The sequence below is a fragment of the Gopherus evgoodei genome, chromosome 1 (genome assembly GCF_007399415.2).
Source record: "Gopherus evgoodei ecotype Sinaloan lineage chromosome 1, rGopEvg1_v1.p, whole genome shotgun sequence".
NCBI classification, from domain to species: Eukaryota; Metazoa; Chordata; order Testudines; family Testudinidae; genus Gopherus; species Gopherus evgoodei.
The window spans coordinates 42,384,216-42,396,190 of record NC_044322.1 but is presented as its reverse complement, the minus strand read 5'-3'; positions in this window follow the sequence as shown (position 1 = coordinate 42,396,190).

The window sequence follows — 11,975 nt, the reverse complement described above, 5'->3', positions numbered from 1 at the left end:
TGAATATAGGACAAGAAGTAATGGGCTCAATCTGCAGCAAGGGAGGTTTGTGTTGCATGTTAGGAAAAGTTTTCTAACTGTTAGGGTAGTTAAGCTCTGGAATAGGCTTCCAAGGGAGGTTGTAAAAACCCTATCATTAGATGTTTTTGAGAAGAGGTTAGAGAAATCTAGACTTTTCCCAACCAGGTGTTTTAGTGGTCTCATATTAGTGGGGTTGGATTTGATGACTTCTCAAGGTCCCTTTCAGCTCCATGTTTCTATTATTCTGTTCTTGAGTGGAGGAGGAAACTTGTTAGAAATGCCAGCCAGGCAAGAGGCTCTTGGCAGCGGTGTCCTTGGTATTTATAATCAATTTATAATTTATGGTGCTCTTTAGAGACCTCTGTCAAATGTGTTTGATTTTTACCTGCTTTAGAAGACATAAATAACTTATGAAGACTTTCTGAAATCCCATCAGCTCTTTGGAAGGTTAATGAAGTGTGCATTCATTTGTTCCTCCACACTCCAGACATAAATATCCAACACCAATATTAGTGATTTTTTTTCTAAGAACTAAAGTTTAGAAATCTGTCCACTTCACCTCACGTTTTGCCAAAGATTTCTCTTTTGCTACAGACTTCATATGTGAAATCTAATGTGCATGGAGTGTAGCTTGAAGGAGGTCAGGTGTATGTGTAAAATCAATTTTATGCTGTGAACATTATTTTTATATTTTCTTGTTGTACAGTACACAAAAATAAAGACTTTGCTACAGCCTTAATTACTGAGAGACTCATGCCAGTCAGTGTCCCTTGGCATAGGCGCTGATTCCATGGGTGCTCTGGGCCTAGAGCATCCCTGGGAAAAAATGGTGGGTGCTGAGCACCCACTGTCAGCTTCCCCCAGTGCCTCTCACTTGCTGGTGGGCCTTGCAGATCAGCACCTCCCCATGTCTTCTGCCCACTGCAATCAGCTGTTTTGTGGCATTCTTGGGGAGAGGAGTGAGGATGCAGTGTGCTGGGGGGGGGCAGGATGTGGAACTGGGCAGGAAGAGGCAGGGTGGGGCCTTGCGGGAAAGCAGGACCTGGGGATTGAGCACCCCCCTGGCACTTTGGAAAGTCAGTTCCTGTGTTTCTCAGTTTTCCTCTAGCAGTAGAAGATCACCACTCAGAAAGTTCTACCAAATCAAAATTTTGGCCTTTTCTACACTTGTATCAATAAGACTTGCACTTAAATCACAGGCTTCAAAAGGATGAGAATGGAAGACACTATCTTTTATTTTCTTTTATGGAAAGCAAGTTCTGCCTTGTAAGTTTAAGTGGTGCTCAAATGCCCTGGTGTTGGGGCATTATCGTAGACTAGACGTGAATACGTGCAAAACCAAGTCAAGTTCCTGTTTAACTGTAGCTTACAGAGAGACCATTTTTTTCACTGAATGTATTTATTTATTGACTCTTTGAGTTTGTTGATCAGGATATGACTGTCAAGATGAAACACCTAACTTTCAAAGTCATCCTTGCAGGACACAGACAGGATACAATCACTCCATGTACATTATTGACATCATTGCAATGCTTAATTTAGGCTGAATAACCAAAGAATGTACATTGCAAGAAAGATCTGGTTTTCCTTTAAAGACAGGCTTTCACACTGGGAGAAACTTCCAGACATAAACATAAATTACAGATATTTTTCTCATATTACCAAGTGTGAATTTGAACAAGGATTGCTTTTCTCACAGCCTATCTTCTCTTCCCAGTTGATACTGTAGAAGAAGTTATAATGCTATGTGATTTTGATATCTCTTCCAGTTCTATGGCAAGAGTTTGATTATCCCAGTAGGTGCATAAATGCAGCTCCATTTGAAGTCAGTGGGAGTTGTACATGTGCAACTGACAGGATGATCAGGGCTCTGGATCAGGCATGAGAAGCCAAGTTGGATGGTGAAAGCTCCTATTACTTAGACACAGTGAGATAAATACAAAGCTAGTGTGACTCCAGTAGCTTTAATGAAGTTACAGTAGAGTTGAATTTGGCACATTGCTTTTAAAAGTGACGTCTAAATAATTTTTTAAGAATAAAAGTTTGTCCATTTTTCCTTCTTTGTATGTGAAGAAGGCCTGAAATGTTGTTCAAATGGCATTGTTTCCATCCCCCCAACATTTTTTTTTAAAGATATGCCAGGAATGCCAAGTCTTGTCTCCCTGATTTTGCTGAAGAGCTTCTTTGGGATTTCAGAGATGTACAGTAGAACCTTAGAGTTATGGACACCTCAGGAATGGAGGTTGTCTGTAACTGAACAAAGCACAGTTCAGGCTCCAGATCTAGCAGCTGATACTCCAAGCCAGGTTTCAGCAGCAGCTGAGCTACCTACTCAGCCTGGCTTGAGTTTGCAAGCTTGTCTCCCTGTGGGAATGGAGGGGGAAGAGGTGATGAGTGTGAAAGAGAGAACGGCAGAGAGAGAAAATAGCATGTCCCCAAATGGCGTAAACCCCAGTGCTGCTCCTGCTGTGCTAGCTCCAGCTACCTTGAGCTGGCAACCCCAGTGTCTTGCTGTAAGTGGCTTCCCCATGCGTGGGGCTGAGAGTGGGGACAGCCCAGATGTGCCTACATTTAAGATGTAATAGAAGCACAGTATTTTATTTTATTTTTGTCTCTGCTGCTGCCTGATTGGTTACTTCTGGTTTCACATGGGGTCTGGTTGACCAGTCAGTCTGTAACTCTGGTGTTCATATCTTTGAGGTTCTACTGTACATCATGAGCTTTCACACCTTATTTTAATGGTGAGGGTGTTGAATCTTAGAAAGACCTACTGTACTTTGTCTCAAATACCCATTAGGCATTGGGGTTAAATAGGTGTTAACAAAAATAAAATCCCAATAAACAAAAAGTTTTGAATTGCCCGACTAAAAATTAATTCTGAATTGTGCAGCTTTCACTCTCTTGGCTCTTATGTCATCATTTCTCTAGTGGCCTGTGCATTTCCCATTGAAGTCAACAGGAGTCTGTACGCAGACTTCTGGGAGATGGATTAGTTGCTAGTCACAATAGACTTTTCTAAGGTAGACAAGACCTGAATTTCTGATGTAAAAAATAAACAGAAAAACGCGTTGCTCCAAATCCTCAACTTGGGCCAGTAAGTCAGACTAGCTCCATTAACTTAAATGGCACTATACTATTGTAATTTTTACCTCTCCCTTCTTCAGGCCTTTTTTATGCATCATAGGGCAGGGGAGGGAGGGTAAGGCACACTATTTTAATAATCATAAAGGTCCCATTTAATAATAGCAATAGGAACACAGAAAAATACTGGCCAAGAAAACTTTCTTTTGTATCAACAATCTCTGATTTTGATAATGAACATCCCTCTTTAAAAATGTCATATCTTTGTAATGCCAGCGAGCAGTCTGTTCTGAGTACATGAACCTCTAAAGGAAAAACCTTTATTCTGTTGGGGAAAAAACTCTCTTCCACTAGTCTCTGTCAACAGCCAGTTAGAACCTGCTAAAGTGAAAGTACTTTTTATTTTTCTTAATCAAGTAAAATAAACACTTTTTCTTTGATCTTTAAGAAGTCCTTTCTTGTTAAATTGCTTTAGACTTTTATGTTTCAGTATTCATTGTAAATTTAATTATTTAAAAAGTTATTTTGTTTTAAATTATTAAACCTTTTCTGAATTTAAGATAAACATGGGCATGTTTTGATAAAGATTAAAAATAAATTTCACACAAAACTGCAAAATGTAACAAAGATAATGTGTAGGCGTCAGTATGTTCCAAAACAAGACTCTCTCTAGGGGCTCTTCTAAACACACTGCTATGTTAAAACCATGTTCTGAAAAGGCTCAGGAAACCCCTGACTCTAACCCACCCTTTCCTGAAACTGGTGAAAGTATTTTAAAAAAAGTTACTGCTTCAGTGAAAAAAATAATGATTGAATCTCAACATATTGCCAAAGCAAATGATTTTTTTCCTGTTTATTAGCAAATGTTACAGCTTTTGGTATTTTCTCCATGCTAAATTCACTTATCCTGATAGTTCAAATGCAGTGAGGAACTGATGAATGACAAAAATAACCCATCTCAGTGAGATGTGAAATGTTATTAATGAGCACAACTAATGGGAACAAACACCAAACATTTCCTAGTTTTATAGTGTATAGCCACTATCTGGTTTCAAGTGAAAAGATAATCCCTTCTGTTGAAACATTCTTATTTTCTGTTTTGGTGGTGATAGTCAGACAAGGACTCTTCATTGTCTAATATGCCAGGTAAGGTGCGTAAGAAGGTTTTCCTCACCCCCCTGAGATAGTGACTCATTATATAGCCTGTCGGTGTCTTTGTAATTCTAGGATGATTTGCTGCTGTGTCCTGGAAGGTTGTCCTTAACCTATATAATCCCTCATTCCTTCTCTTCTTTCCAGCAAGCTAGGCTTCTGTTTCCTGTTCTGCTGTGAAGGCAAAAAGCTGATGGCAGTAACATTTGCAGCCAGTCACTAGGGGTTGCTCAGTAGCCAAACATGCTGAATCTTTATCGTCCTCCATCATGCCTGCCAGTATTAGCTGTTTGTTCCATATAGGTACAGGTTAGTTGAACATGAGGTTTTAAGTACCTTGCTCAATTATTACCAACATTATGTGAATGTATAAAAAGTTGTAGGTCAGAGATAGATAAAACCAGTTGAATGTGCGTAAAGGACAGAAGTACAGAAAGTAAGAAGGGAGATGTAGGTGCAGTATGTCCCTTTAAAGGAGTTGTCCTAAGTAGGTTGTATTGCACTATTGAAGCAACGTAAATCTTGTTACTTACTGGAACAAAGTCCCATGCTTTCCACATCCAATTTTCCCCTATAAGGGACAAAAATACTTCACTAGCTCAGTATTAACAAGCCTTTGCACAAACTCAGTGTTTCTCAAACTGGGGTCACCGCTTGTGTAGAGAGAGCCCCTGGTGGGCCGGCTGATTTGTTTATCTGCCCCGTCCACAGGTCTGGCCAATCACCGCGCCAGGCCAATGGGAGCTGCTGGAAGCAGCGGCCCATAAGTCCCTTGGCCTGCGCTGCTTCCAGCAGCTCCCATTGGGCTGGCGCGGGAAATCGTGGCCAGTGGGAGCCATGATCGGCTGGGCCTGTGAACGGGGCAAGTAACCAAACCGGTCCAGCCTGCCATGGGCTTTCCCTACACAAGTGGCGACCCTAGTTTGAGAAACACTGCACTAACTCATAATGGCAACAAAATCAAAGCCTCTCTGTGAGCTCATAAAAAGATGTTTATATCCTCTCTCTCTAATTCAGGACTGGGCTATAGGCCTCCCAGAGATGGAGCCATGCCCAACTATAGGTGAGCCTGAAAAGGGAGTTTCCTGTGAGTGCATCTTCCTAAAGGAAGCCTGAAAGTAATTTATAGTAATTCCAGCTCCAGTGTTTGCATGTAAGTTACTTCCCATTCCTCCTACTGTGCAGGAAAAGTCCCCAAAGAGTCTGCCAAAATACCTAGCAATGATAGGGGAGTCTGAGGTTGCTCTGACTCACAATCATATCCACGTAAACAGGTTGGTAATTAAAGGCTATCTCTAATCTCTAGTTACAGCTGGTGGGAAAATGTTTTTTCTCTCATGGAAAACTTTGATTTTTGATGAAAAATGAAAATTTGGAAATAAAAAATGAAAAGTTTTCATGGCCAGAAACAAAAAAAGTATTGGTTTGGGGATTTTCAGTTTTTCAACAAAATGTCTACATTATCCAGGGGGAAGCAGATACTTTCTGACAAATGTTTAGTGAGAAACTCATTTTTCTACCCAAAAATAGTGTCAAGAGAAAAAATTCTACCTTTCTATGTTATCTTTTAAAGAACTACAGGCTTAGCTGGTTATCCAGCCATAATCCATGTCTTAATGTTTTAGCATTATAATTTGTCTCCAGATGGCATAATGACCCACGGCTGGCGCTTCCATTTAGGCGACCTAGGCAGTCGCCTAGAGTGCCAGGATTTGGGGGGATGGCATTTTGCCGGCAGGGGGTCCTTCCGCGCTCCGGGTCTTCAGCAGCAATTCTGTGGCGGGTCCTTCACTCACTCCGGGACCCACCGCCGAAGGGCCCCGAAGACCGGGAGTGCGGAAGGACCCCCACCTAGGGCACCAAAAACCCTGGCGCCGCTCCTGTAATGACCAGCACTGTACAAGTAACTAAGCGCCTACTTGTATTCACTGAAACTAGAGGTGGGCTTGAAGTTCCAAACCCTAGATCTAGATACCCCTGACCTTTGGGCAAGTTTGGATCTGGATCTGAACTGTGCAATGAAGACCCATATCTAACTGGAAACTACAGTTCAGATTTACTGGATGAAACCAGACAGACTCTCAGAATGTAATTAAATTAGCTCTACAGTCTACAATATGCTGCGTGTAGGCAGGGCCCAGTACCTGCATGGAGCCTTGTTGAAGTTAATGGTACTCTGCACATGAGCAGCAGTTCATCTGCATGGATCCCTTTGCTGAATCAAAACTGCAGTATAATAGCTACAGTATTTTTATAGAGCAAAATTATTGCAATATTTTTAATGAAGGATTTGTGGTGAATTTGACTATAAAGAGTGCTGGTAGATGATAAAATGTTTCTGGTTATAAACTGATTCATTAGTATTCTAGTTGTGTTATATTTCTTGGGAACTATGACTATACATTTTTCAAGGCTGGCTTTATTCAGACTTCCTTATTATTAGTCATCCGCACTTTTATTGTAACTTTATTACCCTTTATACTGTGCCTCCTAATTTTTAGTATCTAGATTTACCTGTATTATGAAATGAAGTTATTATTTTTGTTATATCAACATCTTAAATCAGGCTTCCATCTTCAAGTAATTGGTTGAAAGAGAGTCACTGAATATGTACAGTTAGAACTTCATTTTTACAGTGCACATTTCCTATTCAGTTTACATTGTATTATTGGGAAGATCTTGAGACAAAGATTGTCAGATAATAACAGCATTTCTAGGAGAAGGCTGTAAACAGCTTCAGCCCCATGTTTTAAAAAATATTACTGAATAATGCAGTAAATCAATATAAGTTGGCTTGCACAAAGCTAACTGAGCACATAATATAACATTGCAAGGCTACTCTTGTATGACAGGATCAAAATTATTTAAAAAGAAATAGAGCAAAATCAACAGTTTATTGTTAGACAGATCCTCTAGGTGATAGCTAGTGTTTTAAAAAATCCCAGTATTGAAATAGTGAGAGGCAGGACGAATAGTTCAGAGGAATTTATTGCCTTCTAATAAATTACCTTTAACTTGTCAATAATTCATATTTGATATAGAATAGAAAAAAGGCCCTTTCATTTTAAAGGAAAACAGAGATTAGGATTCAAACTGACAGATCCAGCCATAAAAATTAACACCCATAAGCACTATGGTTAGGTTGGAACAAAGATGATGCAAATGTGAGCTGGGAGATCTATTGTGTAGATCCTCCTTCAAAACAACTTTTTTAATTGTAAAAGGGCACAGGAAAAACAAAAACTCAAAACTGTTTATCTGAAGCAGCAAATATAGCACTGAAAGGGTTGGAAAATATACAGGGGACATTTCATGAGAGATTGTCATATCCTCCTCTGAGAGTACATTTGTGAGAATACCTTCATGGTGGAGGATCACAGTGGACAGATCAAAGTAACCTAGAGACTCAAAGGAAACAAAAAGAGAGTGAGGTTTACATGAGACACCTTATACGAGTTGGGAATTACACCTATATAGGGCTTCATCCAAAACCCATTGAAGTCAGTGGAAAGATGCAAGATGACTTCAAAGGGGTTCAAATTAGGCACCTTGAGTTCAGAGTCTGTGTCTCAAACATGATGCTGCTGAAGGAGTTGGGGAGAATGAAACAAGCTGAACAGAGTGGATGGAGAAGTAAGAATTTTGCTTTTGCACTGTAACTACTCCTAGATGGTAACTAGAACATTGTTGCAAAGTTTAAGACTAGATATGTTACTCATGCCATTTTTATTTTTTCAAATCTGATTTTCTCTCTTAGCTCTTAATAAACCTTATTTTACTGCAACCCACATGGTTTTAGAACGTTGTTTGGGAATTTCATGCAGACCATTCTGAAAAGATGAAGAGACTTCTGAAGGAGTAGGGGAGGAAGAGTGTTGGGAGCGTATTCCACTGGGTATTCTCTGTCTAAAGGTCACAAAATAAGGAATTCTCTCCTATAAAGTGTCCTGTCTTCTGGCCTCACTGCACAGGAAGTGCCTAATGAGATGAGAACTAAGTTTAAACTCCACCTCATGAACTTTTCTCCCTGATTTTGACTCCTGGCTCTCTTCCTCTCCTCACAATCTCCCACACTTGTCCTTGGTGAATCAGCCTCCATGTTGATGACCTGTCTGACTCCAGAGCTTCATGTTTCCTCACCCTAACCTCTTCACTCAACCTACAGCTCTGGTTCAACTCTCCCACTCACTAAAAGAGCTGATACCTTGACTTGGTCTTCCGAGAGCTCTGCTATCCCCAATCTCTTTGTTGCTGAGTTTTCCCTCTCTGACCACTGTGATGTTGCACTCCATATGTTTTAATGAAATACGCTTATGAGTGTGAATATGATGTAACTGGAATATGCTTTATGCGAAAGGTCTCTTGTAAGATATGATAACAAAGGTTATAACCTACTGAATATATTCCTCCTATTTGTATGTATGTATCATTCTTGTATCTGAAGCTAGAAATATGAAATATAACTCTGAGGTCCTATTGTAATTATGCAAAGTGTGGACCATTAATGGTGGCTTAGAATCTTGATGGCTCCCTGTAGTGAGGTGGACAGGCCTCCCTCCCTGGGCTGGAATGTGGTGGAGTAGGGAGGGTCCGCGTTCCAGGGGGGCTGACCCTCATGCCTCTGCAAGGGGATCTTGCTCTGAAAACGAGTGGCCCTAGCCCCCTTAAGACTGTTGTTTGCTGGCTGCCTGAGCCCTGCAAGCCCAGGCCCCACCCTACCTTTGAGACTGTGTTTGCTGGCTGCCTGAGCCCCACCCAGGCTATAGCCAGCTCCCTTAAGACTATTGTTCACCAGCTGCCGGAACCCAGACGGTTTCTGGCTCTAGTTAAGCTGCGACAAGCTTGGCGCCGACTACCGCCAACCCTTCGGTGACCCCCCTCCTCCAAGGTGAATGAGGGAGTGTTACACTCTCATTAATTAGGACAATTGGTTGTGAATGAGTTTATTTACCTGCAAGCCTTCCTGTGTATGTATGGGCAGACTCCTGGCACACACTCTCTTCCTTGCCTCACAGTCTCCCACACTCATCCTTGGTGAGTCCAATCTCCATGTTGATGATGTCAAAGTTAGAATCAGGACTCACAAAGTTAGAATCAGACCACTCTGTTTTATTAGCACAGCGCTCTGCCAATAACACCCAGATAATGTGAGTGGCCATGCAAGACCCAAACAGTCTTATTTATACAGATAAAAGAGCAGGAATTAGACAAAGGGACAAAGAAAGCAAAACAGTAAAATTCACCTGGGGCACAGCATGCGTATCCTACTTCCTTACTAACTCTTATCGATCTAAGGCTAATACTTCACCAATTGCCCTTAAACGGTGCAATTGTTCTATGTTAATGTCTGTATTCCTGACACCTGGATTGCAGCATTCCAGCAATTTTCTTAAAGGTACAGACAGCATTTTTTATCCTTTCTATTTTCACAATATAATTCATTCTACTTTCACAATGACCCATCTGACTCCAGAGCTTCATGTTTCCTCACCCTAGCCTCTTCACTCAACCTACAGCTCTGATTCAACTCTCCCACTCACTAAAAGAGCTGATCTCTTGACTTGGTCTTCACAGAGCTCTGCTCTCCCTCTGATTGCTCTGTTGCTGAGTTTCCCCTCTCTGACAACACTCAGGCCATGTCTACACTTACAGTTTTGCAGCGCTGGTAGTTACAGCTGTGTTCATACAGCTGTGTAGGGCTGGCGCTGCAGTATGGCCACACTGACAGCTACCAGCGCTGCAGTGTGGCCACATTTGCAGCACTTGCAGCGCTGCTGGGAGTGGTGCATTGTGGGCAGCTATCCCAACATTCAAGTGGCTGCTACGTGCTTTTCAAAAGAGGGGGGTGGGGTGGAATGTGACAGCGAGTGTGGAGGAGACAGACAGAATGGATTTTTGGAGTTGACACTGTTCTCAGCTCCCTGCCTTGCAAGTTCTAAGGACTGGAAGACACACAGTGCCTACCTTCAATCATTTTAAAAGTTCTGACTCCCTTCCCCCACTCCTCTCTCATTCACTAAATGCAAATTATGTACTTCTAAATACCTGTCAGACCAGATAAGCAACTGCTCAACACGGAATTCCCCCTCCCCCTCTGCCATGTGAGAGTGCTGTTTCTCTCTTCAAGCAAACAGCTGTGAACATTCCAAAGTAATTCCCCTGCCTGCCTCCGCTCGCTCAGCAAACAGGAGCTGTGTTTGTTTTTTAAATAAGCAGTTTGGCTGAACTCCGAGCTCTCCCTTTCTTCCAGTTTGTTGTGGACAGGAATTCTGGGAAACCTCCTGATACCCCGGAGGTCAATAAAAGCGCTGGTGTGCGTCCACACTTGCTGACCAGCGCTGGATCAACTAGGGAGTTGCAGCGCTGGCCGTGCTTTGCAAGTGTGGCCACATCCTAAGTTGCAGCGCTGTAACCCCCTCGCCAGCGCTGCAACTCTCTAGTGTAGCCATGGTCTTAGTCTCTTTCAGCATCACCTGTCAGCACCCCTCTCCTCCACCCACCACTGTCCTTACATCTAGTCACTCCCCTTCCCATGACTTCCAGCCCACTAGTGCTGCAGACTTCTCATCTGTTCTCAGCCCTCACCTTCCTGCCCTCTCCTCCATCTTCCATTAATATTTTGTTTATTCTGTCCATTGCTTGCTTTTCCCCACATTTGACTCTTTTGCACTCTCTCCTGTCACAAGGTCTGCCCTGCCACCAACTCCTAGTCCTGGCTCACTCCCAACATTTGCTTCCTGTGCTTCTGCACTTACGCTGCTTAGTGTTTCTGGGGGAAATTCCACAACAAGACTGATTTTTCTCCATTACAAAGTTGTTCTCTCCTCTTTCAGTTCTGCTATTTTCCTAGCCAAACAACTCTACTTCTCCAACTTATTTGAATCTCATGCCTGCTAGCCACCATTTTGCCATGTTTGACTCATTCCTCAAACCCTTCCTTCCTCCTGCCTCCACTTCTTTCTCTGCCTACGATCTTACTGATTTCTTCAAAGAAAAAATTGACAAAATATGGTCTTCCTTCTGAGATTGCTCCCCTTCCCCTCTATGACTCTCTCCTCCTCCTTCCTAGTCATAGATGCAGACGTTTCTTTCTGTTCTTCTCTAACTCCTCAACTTGTTCCAGTGACCTTATCCCATCTCCTTATTTCCCTTGCACTCATTCTCATCTCATCCCTTGCTCTTCCCTGGCTCTTTCCCTTTACAATACAAGCATGCTTTAATCTCTTAACATCTTAAAAAACCTACCCTAGACCCCACTTGCCTCTCCAACTGCAACCCCATCTCCCTTTCATCTCAGTCAAACTCACTGAATACAATATTTACAGTCACTGTCTGGTGTTCCATTCTTCCAATTCCATCCTAGACCCTCTCCAATCTGGCTTCCACAGCTTGCACTTCACTGTAACTGCTCTCACCGAGTCTCCAAGGTCCTATTCCTAGCCACAGTTCAGAACTAGTACACCCATTCTCACCATCCTTAATCTGTCAGATATCTTTGATGCAGTTAGCCGTGCTTGTCTTCCTGAAATCTTTTCCTCCCTCGGCTTCTATGACTCTCTCCTTTTATGGTTTTCCTCTTACCTCCCTAAACACTCCTTTAGCATGTTCTTTGGAGGATCTTCTTAATCCCCGTCAGCTTCCACAAGGCTCTGTCCTTGGTCTCCTTCTCTTTTCCCTCTACTCTTTATCTCTGGATAATCTCATCAACATAGACAACTTCA